Raw genomic sequence first — 24,273 nt, 5'->3', positions numbered from 1 at the left:
TTTTTATAAAAAAATATTTAAAAATATTTAAAAAAATGATTTTTTTAATAATATTTATTTTTAATAAATTAATATCATAATTTAAATATTATTTTTAAAAAACAGTTTTTACTTGAAATTATGGTTTTTATATTGTTTTATATTTAAGCTTTTGGTTCTGTCTGTTTATTACATGTTTTGGAAAGTACACTGCTAAAATTTTTTTATAAAAAAAAAAAAATATTTAAAAGTATTAACAAAAAATGATTTTTTTTTTAATAATATTTATTTTTAATAAATTAATATCGTAATTTAAATATTATTTTAAAAAAATAGTTTTTACTTGAAATTATGGTTTTTATATTGTTTTCTATTTAAGCTTTTGCCATGTTCTGTCTTTTCATCTAGTTCTGATTATGAACCATGCTAGTTCCTTTTGAAAAGCATGGCAAAAATTTCTCTTTTCATCTAGTCTCGATTATGAACCACACTGGTTCGTTTGAAACGTGTGACAAAAATTTTTGTTATGCGATTTTTACGGGAAAAGTGGAAACAAAGAAACATTTCATTTTAGAATGTGAGGCCTTCAAAGATAATAGGAAAGTTATGCAGATATCCTAGCAACTAGCTCTTGGGATAATCTATTTAGCTAGGGGTTTGTCGAGAAGCTGGGAGCATTTATTTTGAAGCTTCACAGAAAAAGCGTTTAATACATCAAGCAGATGAAGAAACAATTTGTCCCATAGGCTATCTTTAGCCTTGTGGACATTAAAATAATTTCTTTCTTTCTTTCCTTCTTACCAATTTTTTTTTTCTTAATTCATTATAAATCACAAAAGCCTAAATTATGAAAATATATGTTTTGTTTTTATTATTTATTTATTTGAATAATAAATAACAATTAATTCAAAATTATTGTAACTTAATTATTATATAGTTAAGTTTATCAAAATTTTATATAAGTTAAATAAATCATATAACAACTAAATCTTTGAAGTTCAATTATTTAAATAATCAATTTTAAATGAGAAAATAATAAATAAAACATAATAATTAATTTAAAATTACATTAAAAATATAAATTTTAATTCTTACATTATAAATTTTAAACATTTCAAATAAATAAATAATTCAAAATTAGGGAGATTGCATAATAATTAATTTAAATTTATTTAAAATTTATTTGTGTTAAGAAGCGCTTTCTAGATTATTAGAGTAGAGATATTATAACGTAATGTTTTATTAATATTTTGATTCGATTAAATTATATAAAAAAATTAATAATTAAAAATCAATAAACATTTTATTTTTTTAATCGATTAAATTATATATATAAAAAATTAATAATTAAAAAGATCAATAAAAAATTTTACTTCGTCAAATTATATAAAATGAGGATTTATTATGTAATAAATTTAAAATTTGTATATTTGTGTAAATAAATTTGTCCATTTTGAAATAGAATTTTTAGATTTTTAATTTAATTATTAGATGGATAGTAATAATTTGTTTTTTAGAGAATATTTTAAAATATTTTTAATAGTAAATAGTTACAAATTAAAAATTAAAAAATATTTTAAAAGTAGTTATGTTTTCATAATGCAAACTCCTGTGATTCATAATGTTATGAGAGAATGATTCAAATGTTATATTTTTAATTAAAAAAAAGTCAAATAAATGTGTCATATAAATATGAGATGTTTTTTTAGGTATATAATAATAATTAGCCATGGCATTGGTTCATAATATTGTAACAAAATCAATATACCGAAGCAAAGATAAATCTGCATGATTAAGAATTTAGTTATGTGTTTTTTAAATGTATATAGAACTCATTAATTTCTTTCATAATTAATAATAATAATGGTTTAAAAGAAAATTATAATTTATTTAATTTGTATGATTTTTTTTAATGTGCGTTGAATCATGAAATAAGTGTTCTGATATGATGTCAACTCACATGAAAGGGGGTTGTAGCTCCCACTATACTTGGTGCATTGTATGTGATCCCAGTGACTAGGATAAATGTCATTTGAATATTGCAAGAGGCATAGGGAGGTACAAGAAGACTCAAGAGGGTCATTTGAATATTGCAGGAGGCATAGGGAGGTACAAGAAGACTCAAGAGGAGAACTCTATCAGACTAGTAGAGGTGGAAGAAAAAATAAATAGTATTGACCACAAGCTAACCATTCTAGCTAGGAGATCAACCAACATCTAGGGTAGTGAACAACCAACACATATATGACTCACTGTTTTTTGCTTGCAGCACTAGTAGTCTTTTTTATCTTCTCATGTTTATATATTTCAAGGTTTGCTTATAGCGTTAGTGGTCTTTTTTATCTTCTCATGTCTATATGTGTCAAGGTCTCCCATAGTTGGTCTTTTTTATAATTTTTTATTTATAAGATGCTCTAGTTAGACAATTAGGAACTTCAAGGCACTAAACTTATATTATTGGTTTGATTTTCTTTTGAATAGACCATTAGAAAAGTTTTTTGATTTATATAATCGTCATTTGAAATAATACAAAGTGCTTAATTTAAAAAAAAAAAAAAATTATACATTATTAAAAGAAAGATAAATCACTTTTCAACTCAAATTATTATATGTTTGAAATAGATGAATGTTTTAAATTAAAATCTTAAGAATGTAAAGATATTAACAAACTCACGATAGGTAAATTTATTAGGTAGCACTAATCACCAACATCTCAGATTACTATATAAAATGAAGATCGTTATCCTTTTTTCATATGCCTTTTTTTAATAGGTAATAAACTCTAAAGATAAAGCACAATTCACTTTTCAACTCTTTTTTTTTAAAGAAAATCAATATCTTGCTATTCAATTTAGAATCAAAGATATTTACCAATGTTTGGCTCTCCGAAGCGCACAACAAGCCCCAAAAAACAATTACAATTTGTCCTTATACCAATTGAGAAGCACTGATAGCTATACTCTAACCTTATGACATGAAATAAGCACTAGCAACCCCAAAGGGGGAGAATAGAACAATAGTCAAATATCAGATTTAAAAACATAATAGAACCAACCTTTCACTTGGCATAAATACATCAATATTGATAATTTAAAAAAAAACTTTAGAAAGGCAGAGAGTCTATGAAACCAAGCAAACAAATAAGACAAATAGTCCTAGAAAACAATGACAAAAAGCTAGAACAATTGGTATAGACCGGCATGAATCCTTATCCCATCAATCCATTCTTCTAAATGAAAGGTCCTCGGTTGGAGCATAAGATATTTTTTGGACATCGAGTCCGATTGAAGGTTAAATTCCTTGTTAACATGAAAGAAGTAAATGCTATGGAAGCCATTGATCATATTTTTTATTCTAGACTTCCAATAAGCCAAATTCAACAACTGCAAGTCAGTCTTTCAAGAGAGTCGATCTATTACGATTTTTGAGTCACCACCAACAAATATAACATGAAGGTTTATTAAGGTTGCTAAGTGCATGAGGCCTCAAGCTGCCAATAACTCGAGTTTTGTATTAGTACCCTAATCAAACCTCAGGCTTGCTTTTATTGTATGTTATTTGTCTAACTTGATAATGTATCCACCTGCACATTTCTCATTTTGGGCCGCTCCATCAAAGAAGGTGATTAGGTACTGAAAATTGGACCCTGGGAATTTCACTTTTCTCCTATGATCAACCTTTACCTCAACATGGTACTCCTTCCAGAATTCTAACACTTTGGAGGAGGCCTAAATCATATTGGGCTACTTGTTTTCAAAGATTAGTTTATTCCTTAGGCCCCATATTTTCCAGGCGATAAAAAAGGGAATAAAATAGATAGATCTCTTGTTGTTGTGCCAGAACAAGCTACATTCATTAAAGGAGTTATGAAGCTCTGAATTTTTTATTTTTATGACTTAAAGAACCTCATATCATAAGGATTTAGCAACTCCACACCTCATAAATAGATGTTCTATGCTTGCAAATTTTGGGCCCATGAAACCCCCTTTTCTGCAAGTTATCCCAAGTTAAGATTTTATTCTTCAATACTAGCCATAAGAGGGTTTTGAGCTTAGCTGGTAAGTTCCATTTCCAGATTAAAGAGTGCCACCAAGAGTCTTCCACCTGACAAGAAGTAGAATTTCCATATAAACTGATTTTGTTTTCACCTTGCCAAAATATTTATCTCGGGTCCAAACAAGCTTGTCCCTTTCATTGGACATAGTTACACCATTAAAAGACATATTGGTGACAAAATAGTCCCACTTTGGAGCCACATCATTGTGGAAAGCTAGCTTAGAAGTTGAAAGCCAATTCCCTCTGGAGTAATCAAAAGGAAAGGCATTGAAAGGTTGCCCTAGAACAAACAAGCCTTTGGAATTAAGGGAGTTAATCAAAGGCTCAGAAAAGAAACAATAGGGCAGGCCACCAAGGAAGGAATCTATACCCAACTGGATCTGGAAACTATTGCCAACCTTCCACATAAGCCACCTATAGATCCAAGGAAAAGAGGCCATAAGTCCTTTCCACACCATGGAACCAAATATAGAAGCGACATAGTGCTTCACAACCATTTTGCAAATCCAATCAATCAAGGGCTGACTTCTGAGATATGTTTCCTTAATCACTGAGCTCCAAAGGCCATTGTTTGTTAGGGCTCCCCATAATTTTTTTACAGCAAGGGCTTTGATAAACCAAAAGGATTTTTAAGCCCCTAACCTCCTAAGCTTTTAGGCCTAGAGAGAGTTTCCCAATGTGCGAGATGGATTTTTTCTTTCTTTGACTTCCTTGACCAGAGAAAGTGGAACATTGCTCGACTTTATTCAAAATGAAAGAAGGGATCTTGACCAAGCTCATCCAAAAGACAAGAATGTTCTCAATCACTGCTTTGGCTAGCGCCAATCAGCTCCCAAGAGACAACCACCTAAAACACCAACACCCTATCTTTTTCTCCACTTTTTTTATCATCCAATGCCAATCCTCTTTCTTATAAAATTTGGTTTGAGCTAGGATCTGAGGTACTTGAACGATGTGTCTAGAAACTCTATCCTAAAGGGCCATATATCTTTTATATCATATAGGACCAAGTCCTTGATTATATTATGGAGAAAACTGGATTTAGCAAGACTCGCCTCGATGTTGGTCGACAAACATAAGGTATTAAAAATGTTTTTGAAGGAAATCCATTCAACGAGAGAATTGTCCCCTAGTATGAGCACATCGTCAACAAATAACATATAGAAATAACTAATTCAACAATGACTTTGATACCTTTAATTCTTCCTTCTCTTTTTTCCTAGCGATTAATCTGTTGAGGCCTTCCATAACAAAAAGGAACAAAAGAGGAGATAAAGGGCATCCTTGAAGAATCTCTCTAGAGTAGGGAAATAATTGAGAAGGGGATCCATTAATTAAGGCAACAAAGGAGGGGGTTGAAACACATGCATCATATTGGTTACTTTTATCCCTAGGCTATTTGAATTAACAACATTCTAAGAAAGTCCCAGCTAACCTTATCATAAGCTTTTAGCAAATCGAGTTGAATAAGAGGGTTTGGTCTTCTTGGTCAACTCTAACAATTATATAAAATGAATACCATTGTCCTTTTTATAGAGCATATGCCTTTTCATAATGTAGATGTTTGCACAATGTGTATTTAATTAGGTCACAACTCTGTTATATAGATATGAAATAAATGAATGTTTTAGTTTGAGATTATTTTAATTTTTTATTTGTAGATATATGGTAAGATTATGGTAAGGTTAGTTTTATTTTTTATAGTTACACAATTTATGATGTATAATAATTTTCTTAAAAGTTAAAGTTTTTATATTAATTGAAAAAATAAGAAAATATATAAATATGGTTGGTATTTTGTTATTGGGAATTTACACCATTTAAAAAAATGATTTTGCTTATTTGAGTGATGTTATCATTCTAAAATTTATAACATAAGAGTAAAAATCTAAGTGTATTATCACTTAAACTTATATGTCTTATATTTCTATAACAAACATGGGAGTAAGCAATCATTCCCAATAAAAAAATTAACTACCAAAAAAATTAAGTAATGAGAGCATGCCAATATTTAAGCAAGAGGAGTAGTATCTTTAGAGTTGGTGACCTAATCATAAGCAATTGTGGATGTCACAGGCTCAATGGAACCATTGATTTAGACGCCTAAGCAGTGACTTTGCAGTTCAATTCTTCAATAGGGTATATTTTAAGTATTCAATTATTATACTCATGTATAGTATTTTAGGCAACTATTCTAGCTTGAAAAATCATACATCTAGAATGTAGATGAATATTCAATAAAAAAACATGGGGTTCACTATTAAAATTGATAATTTTTTGGCGAAAAATATCAATTTAATCAATAGATGAATATTCAATTAAAAAACATGTAGTTCAATATTAAAATTGATAATTTTTTGGTGAAAAACATCAATTTAATCACGTTCCCAAGTGTGTAGTTTGATTGGTGATCGTCATGATATGAAGATGAGAAAATTTGAGGTTTGAGGTTCAAATCCCTTGAATTACCATGTGGGCTATGCGTGGGGGCACATATGCATTACCTAGAGGTTATAGTGGTAATGGTTGAAATTGACCTCATGTGATGCGAGTATGAACTTGGCCTAGTTTTTGATTCCTCTAAATACAAAAATAAAAATAAAAAATCAATTTAATCATATCTATGTAATAAAGAGGTGAATCTCTAACCAAATGGGCATTTTTTTTTCTTAGAATATGGCCAAAAAATAGCCAATTGGGAAAAAATTTCCCAAACAAAATTTTGTGTTCCTTAATCTACAAGTGGAACCCATATAGTTGGAGTAGAATGGATTGATACTTAGCTCTCTCAATTGGAAGCTTGCCCATTATGGTCTTTACCTACTAGCATAAGTTTGGGGTTTTGAAATACTTAGTGTCACTAGTTCTAAAGGTGATCGTGTTGGGTGCCTATGACTTTATCTCCTAAAGAACATCTTCATCATGTAGGAAAATTATCTCTAGTCACACTTCAACAAAATTGATTGTCTCTTAGTTAGCTGATGGGGTGCACTGTGGAAAATCACCTCAAAGGACTTTGTGTCATGTTGATAATGAGTGAGAGGTATGTGGTGTAAACCTCTTTTGTTTTACCTTTATTTCTTCATTCCATGCTAGATGCATAGAACAATTGATGCCAAGGAACTATGTCAAATACTTGCAGATGAATTCGTTTGGGGATCTTACCAAAAACCCATAGAGGAGTAACCCACAGGTAAATGGTTTGCATAAACTAGTACCATGCGGGAATGAAGCCGACATTAGACTGAAGTTGTAATAGAAACAAATTAGAGGCATGAGATCGTTTTGCATAAAGCTCGTCCTAGTCCCTATCATCCATTGCAAGGCACGGGAAATGAATTATCTAGAAACTAGTCGCATGTGAGCAAGAGACCATGATAACTATAGCCATAATGAATTGGAAATGCTCCCAAAGATCAATCAAACCCATTAAGATTTACATGTGGTAGGTGTCCTTCCTTATTGCTAGGTGGCTCCTTGGAAGACGAGAGGGTGGAGAGTAGAGATTGTGCATTCCTCGAGGGATTGTATGTCCCCATCACTTGATTCAAGGTAGAAGTATCCATTAAGGCCAACTCTTGATAGTGCTTTGTCAATAAACTATCTTCCTATGGATTCCATAGATGGTGTAATGGTTCTTGCTTATGGTGGAGGCATTCATTGGCCAACTTATGAGTATGTTCATTAGTTGACCATTTTACATGAGAGGGGAGAAGAACTAGAATATTGGGAAGTACATCTTTGAGTTCTTGTAGGCCACTTTCAAGTCACTAGCTATAAGATATTTTGCTAATTGAAATTCATGTTGTAGGTGTCAAAGCATTCTAATAATGATTTATAAGTCACCTTTTGCATTTCACTTGGAGTATCCCTCATGAATGGTGATACTAAGACCAAATACCAATGTTGTTAGTTCTATTGAGTTATTTGTCTCTATTCCCATAGAACTTGTAAAGAGTATCAGAGGTTCACCCATTTCATTTCTGAAGGCACCACGAAAGATTACATGGCTAGGGTCCCCCTTGGAGGCATTGTTGAAGTTGAGTTTGATGAAACCAAATGAGGAAGGTGTCTATTCTTTCAATATAAAAGTTTGCAACCTTCCAACAATAAATATTGATAAGAGTAGATCCTAGATTGAGATCAAAAGCTTAGAGAATAGCCATGATGTACAATTTATTATTAGATGCATACATAACTAATTTAGTTGAACAATTAATCATTCATTAACTTCTGCTCAGAAGATTGACTCAAGGATGGAAGGAGGAACTAGGTTTTATGCCTATAAAGACAACCTTCTTCACCCCTAGTAAGGATTTAAGATGAAGGAACGTGTTATTGGTAAGTGAGTTGGTAAAAATATCTATAACTCGATTTTCTGAACAAAATTGCATGTTAAGAACTTGATCATAATTGAGTTGTTGTACAAAGTGCATATGTCCCTAAATGCGCATTTGGTGTGTTAGTGCTACACTAGATCACATGCAATATGGATGGCACTTTAACTACCACCCCAAAGAACTTTGTAGATAGATCTTGGAGAAAGGTAACTTTGTGAGCAATTGTTGGATTCTATTTTTTTTTTGGTGAGCATTAACAACATGTCGGTACTTTGTTTCTTTAGAAGAAAGAGAAAAACATTTTTTGCCAATAGATCAGATGTGAACCAAGGTTGAGTCAGACCAATAGATAAAATGTGACCAGAGGTTGAAAGAATAATCATTAGTAGACTTTGATTGTCAACATCACTTTCCCAATTTGACTTGCAACAAGTGAAGTGAGGTCCACTCTCTGGTGGATTGGATTTGTTTTTTCTACGTGGGTAATCCGGGTCTGGCCCACACAAGATTCACCGGTGCATCCGAGGGTTAACCAGGCACTAGAGTGAGGACCGAATATGCCCAGGGTAGCTCCCACACAATTAAAGTATAATTGTATCGGGCGTCGTGGACCGGATGTATCCGGGATCTGGGGTTGGGCCCACCTCTGAACAGTTCTAAAATCCGGCTTCCGTTGAAAAACTAGTTGCGCTTGCCTTCGTCGAGCCGGATGGGAATGAATCCAATATAGAGTGTGCCTTAAACTGCGGATTAAATGGCGACCCTCCAGTTTGAATTGGCATCGGATCCCAATTGGCATGGTGGAAACTCCAAAAGATAATCTAGTTCTTTGCATAACAACAAATATCACTTATATTAAAAAGGAGTGTGATAGAACTATGGAATAATTGTAATATAATTAATGGCGGTGCAACATGCACACTTAAGTGTGCACCACTATACATGTTGGAAAGTAGGGTGGTTTTATTGAAGATATTGGGAGTATTTATGTCTAGGTTACATGTGGATTTAATGTGAATGTTACATGTGAAATTTATAAGTTAACTTGAGGTAAGGATGTAATTTTGGTTGTAGTGACTCAATTTTTTTTGGTGAAACGGTTAATTTTTGGTTCTCTTATATAAAATTGATTATTGGACATTAAAAATTGTGATTGGTGTATCTGATGTCTTTCTTGTAATAGGATCTCCTTGGTAGAGTTATTATCCAAATGTTTTAGTGTAGCTCATTTTCTATGTGGTGTCCCATTATTCTTCTTCTATTAATGGTTGAGAAAAGGTCAAATTAGAAAAATGTATAGTATTTGTTAGGCTTTTGCAGCTCGTTATATTTTCAATATGCTTGTTTAGCATGAAGGTATTTTATAGAAATATTGGTGTTTAGCTTGAAGGTATTTCATCTAAATATTGAGCTTAACATGTTAGTCGACTAATTTCATTATATACACAATAGTAAAAAAGGACTTGATAAAGAATTTGAGAGATGATTTGTTTTAAGTATAAAAGTCATTGATGTATAAAAAAAGTCCCCTCCTTTATACATCTTACTAGAAACAAAATCAAAATATATATCAATTATTGCAACATGTATTATTTTTTTCCCAAAAAAAATCATTATATTTCATATCCAAATATATGTTGTGTTGACTCTTAGGTCCTAAAAAAAAACCTAGTTCATTGGACCATATAATTAGGAAATCAAAACATACTCGGCTACCATTAGAGCAATTTAACTGTAACAAATAAACCTCATAATGTGTTATATCAAAAGTATGGTTGTATGCTATATCGAAACAAATAAACCTCATACTGTGCTATATCAAAAGTATGGTTGTATGCTATATCGAAACACATGCTAATTTGGGAAAAAATAAAACACTCTTTAAGGGAGATTAATGAAAGTTGAAATGTATGAATAATTGAGACCCACAAATTTAGATAGAAGGTAAAATGAAGAACATGAAAAATTCAAAAAATTTGAAATTCGAGACCTGATGGCAGGAATGCTTTTTTAAACCACCGCAGTTCAAAAGCCACGTCCCGCTCCCACTATGCAAATTAACCACTTTATCAAATGCCATGTAGGTGTATGTCAGAGAATATTCCACCCACGTCCCCTCCCCCTATGCAAATCAATGATTATATCAAATTCCACGTAGATGTATGTCGGAGAATATTCCACCCACGGCATGCTCCGATTATGAAAATCAACGGTTACATCAAATGCTACATAGATGTATGTCAGAGAATATTCAACCCAATTCCATATTCAAGTGATAAGCCACGTGGCAGTATTCGATTGGTGGTACCGTTGATGCTCTAACGATGTGGTGGCGAAGGTAATTGTAGAAGTTACATGATGCCGTGGTTTGTTTAAGGCAACATTGGAGCAGCCTCTTAGAGAAACATAAAAATTCTTCTAGGACGCCTTCAAGAAGCTGTCTGATTCCAATTTAACTTTTCATTGTATTTCTTTCATATGAGGTTGAAATATTACTTAGAGACGTCAAGCATCGTTAGGTAGCAGTGATTATATTCTAAACGATCTCACATATATCTATGTATGGGGTGGCTATGCTATCCAATGCTATGGTGAAGAAAATGGTGAGTTATTAAAGTAATAGAGTGTAAATTAAATCTAAATTTAATTATTATAAATATATTTATATAATGATGAAGAATATTTAAGTAATTAAAGTAAGAGATTGCAAATTAATTTTAATTTTTTATTCAATTAATTAGTATGTAAAATTTTCATAATAATTTTCAAATTTTTTTAGAGTTTCTACCATAAAAACAAGTTTTTAGAGTAGAGTGAAAGTGTTGTGTATAAAAGTTGACGAAAGAGTATGTAAATGTCTACTAATAATTTTTAGAGTTTTCTTGAGTTTTTAAGGCATCTAAGATGTGGGACAAGAATGAAATTTTAGAGTGGAGTGTAATTGTTGTCTAATTTATGTTATCCAAGACTATGATTAGTAAGAAATAATTGTTGTTCAAGTACAAAGGAATTTTAAATGGTTTAATTTTAAATGGTTTATTAGGCCGATAGGCCTTCCCTTTGAAAGGAACCTTTCGTCGTCCTTTTCTGTGTAACGTTGACACCTGTCGTACAATTTCTGTTTATTATCTTTGTCATTCTACCGAAAGCAACTGCTGGAAAGTCGTATCCACTTACCTAGTGGAGTTGTAATTGACAACCGATAAACGCCAGGAAAATACACATGGTATATGCGTCGTTGTCATTATTTAATAATGGAAAAAAACAGTGTTGCTTTCTGCACCGTTTATCACGCTGGGGATGGATACGTGTAACATGCTCAGCATATATATCGTGAAGCACTCCAACCGTTCCTACACGTCTTCTAATAAACTCTATTCATTTGCGTTAAACTCATGAGTATCCCTGCTAGGAGTATGAAATGAGATAGATGCATCAGAAAAACATAAGCGTGCAATCCGATTAATGTATGCAGGCGAACATAAGTGATGAATTCTGCGCAAGATCCAGAGGGGAATGCTGGCGATTTTAAATCTCGAATTATCAGATTAGTCTTCCTCAGCGCGCTGGCGTTGGGCGTGGTTTTTGTGGTGAGCTTGTTGGTCGTGCTATTCACAGCCAGAGGAATTTTGCCATATATTCTCCTCCCACTCCATGGCGGCTTATTTGTCTCTTTTGTTGCCTGGAAATTGATCTCCAGGTGGCAGAGAACGTGAAAACAACAATCTACTGAAGGTGCCAACGTATTCAACGGAGAATATCTGAAGAATCTGACTGGCCTTCCTGCAATATTCGCTTACAAGAGCATTGAGATAGCCACAGGCGGGTTCAGCAAAGAAATTGGAAAGGGAGGATTTGGGGCAGTTTATGAAGGAACTTTGATGGATGGTACACTGGTGGTTGTAAAATGTCTGCTCAACGAGTCGAGGCAGGGACAGGCAGAGTTTTGTGCGGAAATCACCACAATATCGTCCATCAATCATTCGAATCTTGTGAGATTGCATGGAATTTGTGTAGAAGGTGCTCATCGTATTTTGGTCTACGAATTCATGCCCAACGGGTCTCTTGATAAATGGCTGTTCGGTCTAGATATTCAATTGCTCTGGATACCGCCCGGGGACTTTCGTACTTGCACGAGGAGTCGAGGCTTTGTATTCTACATCTAGACATTAAGCCTCAGAATATTCTGTTGGATAAGGATTTCAAGGCGACCGTGTTTGATTTTGGCATGGCAAGATGTCTAAATAGAGATATAGAAAGCCACTTGGTGACACTGGTGAAGGGAACAATTGGATATATGGCGCCCGAATGGCTTTGGGGAGTAGGAATCACGTCCAAGAGCGATGTCTTCAGCTACGAGATGGTACTTCTTGAGATCATCAGCGGGCGCATAACTGTCCATAAAAATGGGGATTCAGACAACTGGTATTTTCCTTCCATTGCTTTTAACAAAACGAGGGAAGATAAAATGGAAGAATTAATCAAGAGTGGATTAAAATTGCAAAGTCCTGAGGGTTTTGACGAGGCATGTAGGTTGATAAAGACGACGTTGTGGTGTATTCAAAGCAATTCGGAATTGTATGTATGTCCTGCATATTGTCTTTCAATGAAATGCATTTGGGTTTGTAGAAATAAGTAGATAAATCAATTCAAATCTCAAGATAAGCATATTTTAAAAATTATGTTTTGTTAAAGTCTATAAGCACTTTTTTAAGCAATTACAACACACTTCAGTAACTAACTTAATCATTTGCACATTTCTTGTCTTTTGATGAGCGCATTGGGACTTTTACAAAAGTTGTCCTGTTTTTTCGAACACAGAAAGGATCAAAGAACTAGATGTATCTGCTGTGTTTCTTTGCTTGTTTAAAACTTTTGAACAATTGATATCGTTCGACGTTTATGTGAATTAATCAAAGTCTGGCCAATTTTAGCTGAAGAATCCATTGCTACTGCATTGTAGCATTTCTTTTTGCATTCTGGTCAGGTGAAGCAGTAAACCTTGGTGCATATTTAGCTATAATGGCCCTAGTGTCTTTAACTCCTGAATTTATATTTTATGCGACAGCCGAAGAACTTGTAGCTTGTTAATTGAAAAGAAAAACTTATTGTTGGATGATAGAGCTTGACATTATTCTTGTGGTTGATCTCTATCGGATGAGTTTATGATTATTGAGTTAGGACAATGGCAACGTCCTTAGGTTCTATATGCATTTTATTATCAATATAATATTTTACATAATATTTCTCACTGTAACTCGAAATGGAATGATGGTCATCTAAATTACACTCCATTGGCTGACATTGGAATGATGGCCATCTTAATTACACTTCATTGGCTCACTGAAGAGTAGAATATGTAAACAACTTAATAGTGATTATTGATGAGAGGATGAGATTTACCATTTTGTTCTTTATGTTATCTGCAAAACATAAAACACATATAGTTGAATAGCAGATATTGATTGTGAACCAAAACAAGTTCTAACTGATCTAATAAAATTGAAACTTGAATAGCTACTGTAAACGCATGTGATAACAAACACTACTTATGAGAACAATAGTGTTTGACAATAGAATTCTAATTAACAACTTTGTATTTTCTTTGGATTAATACAATTGTGTCTCTTCTTGTGGTCACTCGTTTTAGTGACCCACTGGTGCTCACTAGAGCTGAAAATTTTCTTGTCCTTGCCTTTGGAGCAATTGTATGTATGTGGAAGGAAAAGCAATTATGATATCGCTATTGATTTGCCAGACCATTGTTATGTACTTTTTCAGGTCTGAAGATGTGTAACTTGTCGTTTAGCTTGGTACATTCTCTTGTATACCACTTTACTTTGAATTTGTCAATATCATAAGTCCAGTAGCGATTTAAGTGTATGTCTGCATGGCAGAACTGCATTGGGCTTGAACTTTTCTAAAAAATTACATTGTATTTAAAGAAATATGATGTCCAGATAGCATAGAACTCCAAACATCAAATCTCTTTACTCCTTGTAGGCTTGAACCAATATCTCTTTTAGAGAAATTCAACAACTCTAATTTAATAATCCTATCGGCCTCTCTTTGTACCTTTTGGGACAATTGCTAGTTAAATTTAAGCTATTATATTAGGATACAAATTGTCCAATATTGATAAATTTATAAAATAACTAACACATTTATCATACAAAACTTTTTAATGGCCTCGGTTAAGTCACGAAGGAAAAAGCAACATCCCTGCATTCTTATTTGGTTCCTATTCACTAAAAATAAATGTATCTTGGAGGAATATCTTCTAATTTAACAAAAATTTTGGCATTAAGACTATTTCTAAAAATTACTCTAAAGAATAATGTAAAGTCTATTCAATTTTCTAATAATTTAAAACTTGTTATTAAGAAAATGCATGGTTATGAGAAACTTTTAAATATTTATCTCAAATTCTTAAGTGATCAAGTTAAGAAAGTGACAAGGAAATTTGAAGCAATCTATAGTTCCACAAAGGGGTCATGCGATTCCATCATGGCAATTTGAGTTTGCCATTCCATCTTGGCAATTTGAATTTGTTCATTTTTTTTAGCTAAATTAATTAGATTTTATACATATTTGTGTCATATTGTTGTGTTATTGATTGTAAGTCTCATATATCCGTCTCCATTATATGCAAAGGGTATATTCTTCATTAGAGAGATATGATTAGTGTTTTAAGATATTTGTTTGAATGTTTTTTTAGTTTAGATTTTACACATATTTGTGCCATATTGTTGTGTTATTGATTGTAAGTCTCATATATCTGTCTCCATTATATGCAAAGGGTATATTCTTCATTAGAGAGATACCATTAGTGTTTTAAGATATTTGTTTAAATGTCTTCTGAAAAACATCTTAATAGTAATATTTAGAAAAACATGATATTAGGTTTAATTCTAAAGATATAAAAATAAATAAAAATAAGAAACTCAAACTCTTACAATTTCAAGCACTAAATCTTTTCTCATTTTACATTTACTATTTAAAATAGTTAAATTTATTTGTAATGATTTACATTTTCTAATTATAAATTTGTAATCAAATATTATAAGTTAAATTTATTTGTAATGATTTACATTTTCTAATTATAAATTTGTAATCAAATATTATAAGTTAAATTTATTTGTAATGATTTACATTTTCTAATTATAAATTTGTAATCAAATATTATAAATACAATTTCAATCACCTTTATTACATACAAATGGTGAATAGATGTTGAGCTAAGTAGAATAACAATAATCTTTCGTAAATCTATATAGGCAAACGACTTTGGGAATAATCCTCCTCAGCTCTCCTAATCTATATGATAGGTTCAAGTCAAATTAAAATAGTAAATAATTTTTTGCGTGGGTATCTCAAGTCATTTCCTCCCTATTTCGGTGAACGTTCGGTCCATTATATAATACCTTCAAACTCTCTCCTCCCCTGTAAACCACAGCTGGGTACACGTAGCATTTTCGTTTGGTTAAGTACGCCCAGCGCTTTCAATGATATGACTCACGTGTCTAAGCTAGGTGATACTCTTAAAGGTGTCGAATATCTTTGCTATCTGTTCTTGATCCCTCTTATCATTTTTAACGAAATTCTGAATACTGTGTGATGTGAAAGTTTCTAAATTGCAAGCAATATAGAGTACAGAAAACAGGGTATTCCAAATTTCAGACATAGCAGTCAGTCCAAATAACAGACAATGAAATCCTTGATTTCAAGAATGGACTTCAGAGACCTTCGTCTCTGACAAGTCTAATGAGTTTGGCATCTATGAGATTGCCATTTAAAACTGGGAGGGAGAGATTGTCCTTAGGTCCCTGGGCAAGTGTGACAGAAGATGAATGCAAAAGAAGCAGTGACAGGGCTGGTTAGTATTTATGTTCTACAGGAGTTCGAAGGACCAATGGGTCGTTTTGAGCGGACAGAGCTACGATCTGTTCTTAAGGCAGACCTGCTATTATCTGTTTTCAATACGATTATAAAGAATCTAACAATCTTCAACAAGAACGCTATAAGCTTTTGAATTCTATTTAATTTGTAACTATTTTCATTAAACAAAGATGTGTAGAAAGATGCTCCTTTTTTTTGACCTCTTCCAGAATGGAATGGGATCAGCATTGTTAAGCAATACATTGACAATTCGGATATGGAAGATTTGAGACACTATTTCCAAGACACGCTACTATCTGTTAAATGCAATTATAAAGAATCTAACAATCTTCAATTTGAATCCTATTCAATATGAAACTGCCCTTTTTAAATTAAGAATGGGGCAGAAATGCACAGACTGTTTTGACCTTTTCCAGAACGGAATGGGAGCAGCCAAAAGTTTACAGAAAAGGGAAAAAAGAAAAGAGACACCAGGGAAACTGTACAAATAGATAATAACAGAGAAAAACAGTGAAGACCAAACCAACCACACGTACAGAAGCAGAAACATAAACAAAAACATGTCAGGAAAATCAATGACAGACTCGAACAACCAACGTTTACAGGCGCGCAGAGAAGAGAGGAGACATTTCGAGGCGCAGGCAACGCATTATAAAGCCATGCCGCGGAATGCTTTTTTAAACAGCAGCAGCAGAAAAGCCACGACCCACTCCCACTATGCAAATCGACAGTTGTATCAAATGCCAGGTAGATGTATGTCAGAAAATATTCCACCCACGTCCCGTTCCCACTATGCAAATCAACGGCTATACCAAATGCCACGTAGATATATGTCAGAGAATATTCCACCACGTCCCGTCCCACTATGCTAAATCAACGGTTATATCAAATGCCACGTAGATGTCAAAGAATATTTGACGGTTATATCAAATGCCACGTAGATGTCAAAGAATATTCGATTGGTGGTGGCGAAGGTAATTGGAAATTTGGAGGCCACATAATGGCGGCGATTGGTTTAAGGGAACATCGTCGTGTGTCTAAAAAAACATTAAAATGCTTCCCATGAGGCCTTCTTCTGATTCCATTTAAACTGTTCATTAAATTTCCGAATATGTAATTCTCTCCGACGAGGCTGAAATCTTACTTAGAGACGCTAAGGATCTTGCGGCAGCACTGATTATATTTTATATTTTCACGAATATATATATATGTTCTACATAAATTAAAGGAATGGATTTTAATTTTTTTCCCCTCTAAAAAATGGTAATTTTCATTGTCTTAAGGAAAATTACATGTTGTAAATGTTGTTTGCATATGTAGTTTAAGAGACTGTATGCTTGTCAAGTAAAGAAAAGTGGAATATATAAGTGCTCCAAGTAAAAAGCAGTAGAATATATAAGTGCTCCAGGTAGGGAGATTTTGTCTTCAGAGGTATTGTTTCAAATAATATTTACTCAAAGAGTGAGTGTCTGTACATGTAGCTCGGATAATATATATGCCTAATAGTGATTAAACAGTAAAATAACATGTCATATAAAATCGGGCTCCTGTTGAGTGGTCCATAAAAGGGCAATGATAATATTGGTAATGATCACCATCCCTCAGTTCCTGTATCATTCATGTGTCACATGGCATGACCACTGCCTCTTTGGAAAGTTTGTCAACAAGTGTGTTTCGTTCCCTGTATATATGACGACATAAAACTGTCAAAAAAAGAAATGTATCTATGGACCTCATCCAAGATGGGCCTCAAAGTGAAAGCATGAAAGATTGTTGTTTTATTGATCCAGTTGCAAACAATTTTGAGTCCCCAAACATTTGTAAATTTCTGCAATGTTTTTCTATAGCAAACTGTATGAGATGTTTGGTTGTGATGAGCTCTGCATAATTATTTGTGCCTCCTCCTAGTCCCCTTTGAAATTGATAGTAATGGGAAATAGTTAAGTATAGTACAGCACCACCCCCACACCCTGCTTCTTGCGTTGATCCATCAAAGTATGCCCAAGGCTGGGTGTGATCTATGTTTTCCAGAGTAATATGTCTAGGGGGTGTATTTTCATCATCTTTTGGAATGTTGTTGTAATCTGCCAGGAGTCAGGTAGAGATGGTGGGCCAGTGGGGGGTGGTATCTTGAAAGATGAGGCGGTTTCGGGCAATCCAGATTTCCCAACAGATAAGGAGGGGAAGGTTCCTTTCGACAGGGATGCTGATGTCCACCAAGTGGTCCATACCTCCGTGATAGATCGACCCTTCCATGAGCTCTGTGAAGGGGTGTGCAGGAGAGTGGTGTTCTAGAGATCAGAAGTGATGGGGCAGGTGAGAAATAGGTGGTCCACCAATTCTAAACTGTCTTTGCATAAGCAGCACCAGAAGGGCCCATGTTGTCCTCTCTTGATCAGATTATCTCCGATGGGGATCTTGTGTTTCAGAATTGACCACATGAGTAGTCTGGTTCTAGGGGGTGCTTTGAGCTTCCACATACCTTTCCACCATATGTCAACTTGCTGTGGTTTATGAATGTTTGCAAGACATAGATATCCCTCTTTGGGTGAGTACCGACCATTTTTTGCATGTGCCCATATAATCTCATCCTCCCCTTACAATATTCTGATATGAGATTTAGTTAAGGTAGCTATGTAAACTTCCCAATGGTGATGCCATTGTTGAGGTATGAGCAGACTGTGGGCAGATTTCCATGCTTGTTGGAGAAAGGTGGATCTCTCCATGTCCGCAATGTGATTGATGTGGGTGATGCCAGAGTTAATGAGGTGTAGCTTGAGTTCTTTCGGTAACTTGTGTGCATTTCCACATCCAATCCAAGGGTCAAGCCCAATGCGAACATATGTGCCAGCTTGAATTTTCCAAGTGAGCCCATCTCGAATCAATGGTATAGAATTTAGTACTGCTTTCCAAATGATCGAGATCCCTGTTTTGTTCCAGCTTGTCTGTCTCAGCCAATCCATCAAATTTAGTGGATCTATGTATTTGGAGGAGGCCACCTTAGTCCAGAGACTATTTGTGGTGATTAATTGCCATCCTAGCTTGGCTGCCAGTGCGGAGGAGAAATCTTCCAATTTTTTAATACCCCAACCTCCCCATTTCTTTGGGATGGTGAACAGATCCCATTTTTCCCATGCAAATATCCTCCCCAATTATTTTCCTTTCCATAGGAACCTGCAGCAGAGGTTTTGTATTCTCGATAGGATTCCTCTTGGTATCCAAGCTAGGGACATCCAGTACACTGGAGTGGCTTCAAAAACAGCTTTGATAAGAAATAATCTTTCGGCCCTGGAAAGATACTTATGATACGAGATATTAAGTCTCCTTTCTAGTTTGGAGATCAACCATGTCCAATCAACTATTTTGTAGCCAAGTGGCTTCAGCTTGTAGCCCAGATATTTAAGTCCCTCTTCCAACTATAAGAGGGTGAAAGGGAACCTGTGTAGGGGAAATTGGATCTCATGAGGAGAGCAGTTAGATAGAGTGAGGGTGGATTTCAAGTTATTGATGGCCATACCTGTTGCAGTTTGGAATAGGGTGATAGTATGTTGTAAAGTAGTCAGATCTCCAATTCCACCATTGAGGAAGATCAACACATCATCCACAAAAAGGAGGTGTGTTATCATGCACCTGCTTGTGATCCTAATTCCCATTAGCCTTCCTTTGTGGTGCATATCTTTGATAAGTCCGCTGAGCCCTTCCATTACCAGTAAAAAGAGCAAGGGAGACAAGGGGCATCCTTGCCGGAGGCCTCTTTCAGAGTGAAAGAAAGGAGATGTTGCTCCATTTATCAGAACACTAAAGGATGTATTTGTGATACAACACATAATCCATTTTATAACCCCAACTGGAAATCCTAAATGAGTTAGGAGCATTATGATATATAACCAACTTACCCGATCAAATGCCTTTGATAGATCAGCTTTGAGGATCATACCTTTAATCTTCTTCGTCTATATCAAGTGCAAAACTTCTTGAGATGTACCTATCGCTTCATGTATCTGTCGGTCTTGAAGAAAAGAAAATTGCTCTGAGGAGATGTGGGTGGAGAGTATGGGTCGGAGGAGATTTGCAATTATTTTTGAGATGATTTTATATATGCAGTTGCACAGGGATATGGGCCAAAAGTCATTGAAGGTGGACGGGTTGTCTGATTTGGGAATGAGGGCTATGAATGTGGAGTTGATGGCCCCATGCATGCGGCTAGATATCCTGCATTCCTCTATGACCTTGAGTAGATCATCTCCAAGGATTTCAAAGAAAGCCAAATAAAACTCCACTAAGCAGCCATCTGGTCCAGGACTCTTGTCTCACTTAAACCATTTCAGAGTAGCCTCCAGTTCCCCAAGAGTAACTTCTCTGTTTAGTTCCATAGCATTCTCCTGATCGACAAACCGAGGAAAGAGTTGTGCTACTCTTATGACTTCTGCTAAGGTGGCATTGGGGGGAGCCTAATAGACCTTCTTAAAATGAGAAGTGGCAAGAGAGGCCAGTTGATGGAAGGTATCCACCTCATTTCCCTGCTCATTAGTCAGTTTCCAAATGGTATTGATTGCCTTTCGTCCATTTGCAAATTTGTGGAAGAATTTTGTGTTATCATCTCCCTCCTTCAGCCATATTGCTCTACTTCTCAATCTCCATGATTCCTCCCTCTCTTTTAGTATGTTCCCCCTTTTTGATATTAAGGCAGTGAGCTTATCCTTTTGTTCTCTTGACATAAAAATCCCTCCGTGTTCTTCCTCCATATCAGCAATTTCTGATTCAGTGTCTCTTAGATTTTGTTCTTCTTGTCTCTCTTATTACGGGCCCAGATTTTTGATAACTTCTTCAGCTCTTTTAAATTGCTGACAAAGCCTTCGGTAATGTTCCTTCCAACAACAGGAGGGTGGGTCTTCCAGTGGTTTGTGACCAACCAGGTATAGGTAACATCCTTAAACTAGGAAGAATTAAATTTGAAGGGGGCTCTAGGTTTACTTATGCCTCCCCGAATATCAAGGAATATCGACAAGTGATCGGATATTCCTCCTGAGCCTACCCACTGTCAGTAAGTAAGGCTTCTCTCCAAGAATCATTCCTTGATGAGGAAGCGATCTAACCTTCTTGCAAGGTTGTCCACTCCGCACCTTCTGTTTCTCCAAGTCAGGACCAACTTTGCAGAGGGGATATCAATATAACTATGGGTCTCCAGGATGTTTTCAAAGAAGGCAGATAGGGGGTCGACTTGGGCATGGTGTCCCCATGATTTTGAATAGCCCATGGAGAAGTTAAGGTCCCCTCCCAAGATGATGTTGTCAGGTTGCAGGATATCTGATGATGGTAGATGCTCCCAGAAGTCTCCTCGATGATAACAAGGCCCATAAACATTTATCAGTATGATATCAGTGTCCAACTCGGTGGAGTAGATGTCAGACCCTATGAATCCAAAGCCTCCCCAGATGCTGTGAAACTTGATATTGCGGGGAAGCATGGATTCGAGGAGGTGAGATATGACATCGGCAGATCCCACTATTTCTTTTAGGAATACCACATCAATCAGTTCAAACTTAAGGAGCCTACGTAGAGCTAGTTTTTTCTCAGGACTAGCAATCCCTCTGCAATTGAAAGAGAGAAGCTTCATGGGGGAGACGAATCCAGGGTATTATGTGCTCTAAGAACCCTGTCAAGAGTAAGTTGTTGTCCCGTGGCGATCTCCTTCCCTGCTTGCTATTTTTCTTTGGACAGGGAGGATGGTCGTCCTCTAGGGAGCTTCGAAGGGGTGGGGGAGGGTACCAGGCCAATGCTAATGGAATCAGGGGCCCGGGAACGGGAGAGGGAATGGAGGTGGTATCTATGGGGGTGGGGGCCATTATCAGGAGCGGATTCAGGTGGCTCCTTCTCCGAAAAGGGAGTGGGGGTACATGAGAAGATGGGGGGGGATCATAGGACATTCAAGGTGAACGGGGGAGGTGGCATAAAAACAGAGCTCTATTGTAAACCCATAGATATATCCAAACAATCACATGAAATTGAAAATATTACTGAGCAAGGTTTAAAAAGTGACATACTCGAAGATAGCGTGGCTCCAACAACTGCCCTTGACTTGGTCAGTGGTGGAGAAGGAGGTTGGAGGGGTGTTATTCCATGCTTCTTCGGTGTTGCCGAGGCCGACCTAGTTTCAGGTGTTGTGTGCTCCGATCCCTCAATCGAAGTGGAATGATCAGTTGGTACTCGATGATCCTTTAAGGGAATTGTCTTCCCCTTATTCCTAGTCCTCGATTTACCTAGAAGAGGGCAATCTTTGAAGAGGTGACCTACTTTGTGACAACACCTACATCTGAAAGGAAGCCCCTCATAATCAAGGATCTGGGTTCGTGAGTAGTTCCTCCAGTGTAGGGTAATTTGCTCTTGCAACCCTCCTTCGATCTCTAAATGAACCAAGATCCTTGCATAGGCCAAGAAGGTACCGAGGGTGTTTCCGATGCGCCTAAAGATGTCCTCGGTCCAGAATTGAAGCGGCAGGCTGGGAAACCGAACCCATAGAGGCCCAGCCCCAAGCTGTTCTCTATCTGGGTCAAAAAGCGGGCTCCATCTCCTTAACATTATAGGGGTCTGTTCAATATGCCAAAAAGAGGACAAACCCAGTTTTTAGGCTTTTCTCACGCGAAACGCAGTGCGAATCAGCCACAAATGAAGGTCTAAACGAAGGGCAATTCTACTAGATGTTGTCCCCATATTTCCGCGACCCATTGTTTTAATCTTGTCACTGAGTAGTTCCTTCCCCTTACTCTCCCCACCAGGACTCGCGCAGCCGTGTCCATGGTTTCTTCCCACTGGAAATCTTCTTCCAATTGATGATTACGTCTTGCGCCTTTCATTTCACGCACCTTAGTCGTTTTCTGGGTCTAGGCTCCGCGGTCGTGGCGTCCTCCTGTGATCCGTTGCAAGGAGGGTTTGATGGGTTAGGGTTTGGGGGATTTAGGTCAGGGCCAAAGGGGAAAGAGTTCGGAAGAGGGGGAATGTCCGTGAAGCTGCCAGAAGGGGGAAAGGATGTCGAAGTCGAGATGGGGGGATTCAGATGAGGCGGAGGCACACCATGGAGTGAGTGAGAGGGGTAATGTGAGCCTACAGATGGTTGGAGGGGAGGGTGTCTGGATGAGCCAATAGCAAGGTTAGGGCCGATGCACCGAGCCACAAATTGTAGGGAGGTCGACAATGGAGGAGGAGTGGTGAAGGGTGGCCAGGAGGGCAGCACCTTAGGTAGATTTATGACCGCGCATGATGGTCTCGTCATTGACAGTAGCGGAGCGATGGCTTCAGTCATGTCTCTGCTAAAAGAGAAGAATCTGTCTGTGCTTGTGTGCCTGCCAAATATGGAAGTACCCTCGAGAGGGTCTTCCGAATAATCAACTAAATTTGTCTCCATTACTGCTTTGGGGTTACGCCAGTTGCCACCGTATTTGGGGTTAACCATCACAGTGGGGGGCCAACAATTGAAAAAATGTTAAATGGTAAGAGCTCAAGCACAGTCGCGGAGAATATGATCAGGTGCTCAACAGGTTAATGGATGGAGCATGAAAACGGTGTTTGGGAGATAGGATAAAAACATTGGATGGTAGACAGGCCTAGCTTAGGACGCATGTGAGGTAGCACCGGTGGACTGCAGAAACCCTAGCCCGTGCCAGGGTTTAGTTGTGCCAAGGTTCCCATCTCCGAACCCTCCCTCAATTCTTCGATTAAGTGTCAACTTTATATCCTGGACTTTAAATTATAAATATATATATATATATATATATATATATATATAGATTGAATTGAATTTTATTTTATGGTGAAGAAAATTTTAAGTAATTAAAGTAAAATATTGTAAATTAAATTTTAATTTAATGTTTAATTAATTTTGTAAAGTATGATGAAAGAGGATGTAAAATTAAGCGAAGTCTTTCGGGAGAAATCACATAAGAGAAATTTTTGGCCGACACATTTCGAACCAACAAGTGTGGTTCATCATCAGGACCATGAT

At 35.9% G+C, this 24,273-nt stretch overlaps 1 pseudogene; it reads left to right on the top strand.

Annotated features, from left to right (window-relative positions):
- The first annotated feature begins 11,863 nt into the window (after nucleotides 1-11,863).
- Nucleotides 11,864-18,569, top strand: LOC149214765 (G-type lectin S-receptor-like serine/threonine-protein kinase SD2-5; annotated as a pseudogene).
- The last annotated feature ends 5,704 nt before the right edge of the window (nucleotides 18,570-24,273 follow it).

Source organism: Pinus tabuliformis, chromosome 1_1 (genome assembly GCF_031772625.1).
Source record: "Pinus tabuliformis cultivar Carrire ecotype Pingquan chromosome 1_1, CPIR1, whole genome shotgun sequence".
Taxonomy (NCBI): Eukaryota; Viridiplantae; Streptophyta; class Pinopsida; order Pinales; family Pinaceae; genus Pinus; species Pinus tabuliformis.
This window is presented reverse-complemented; position numbering and strand designations above follow the sequence as displayed.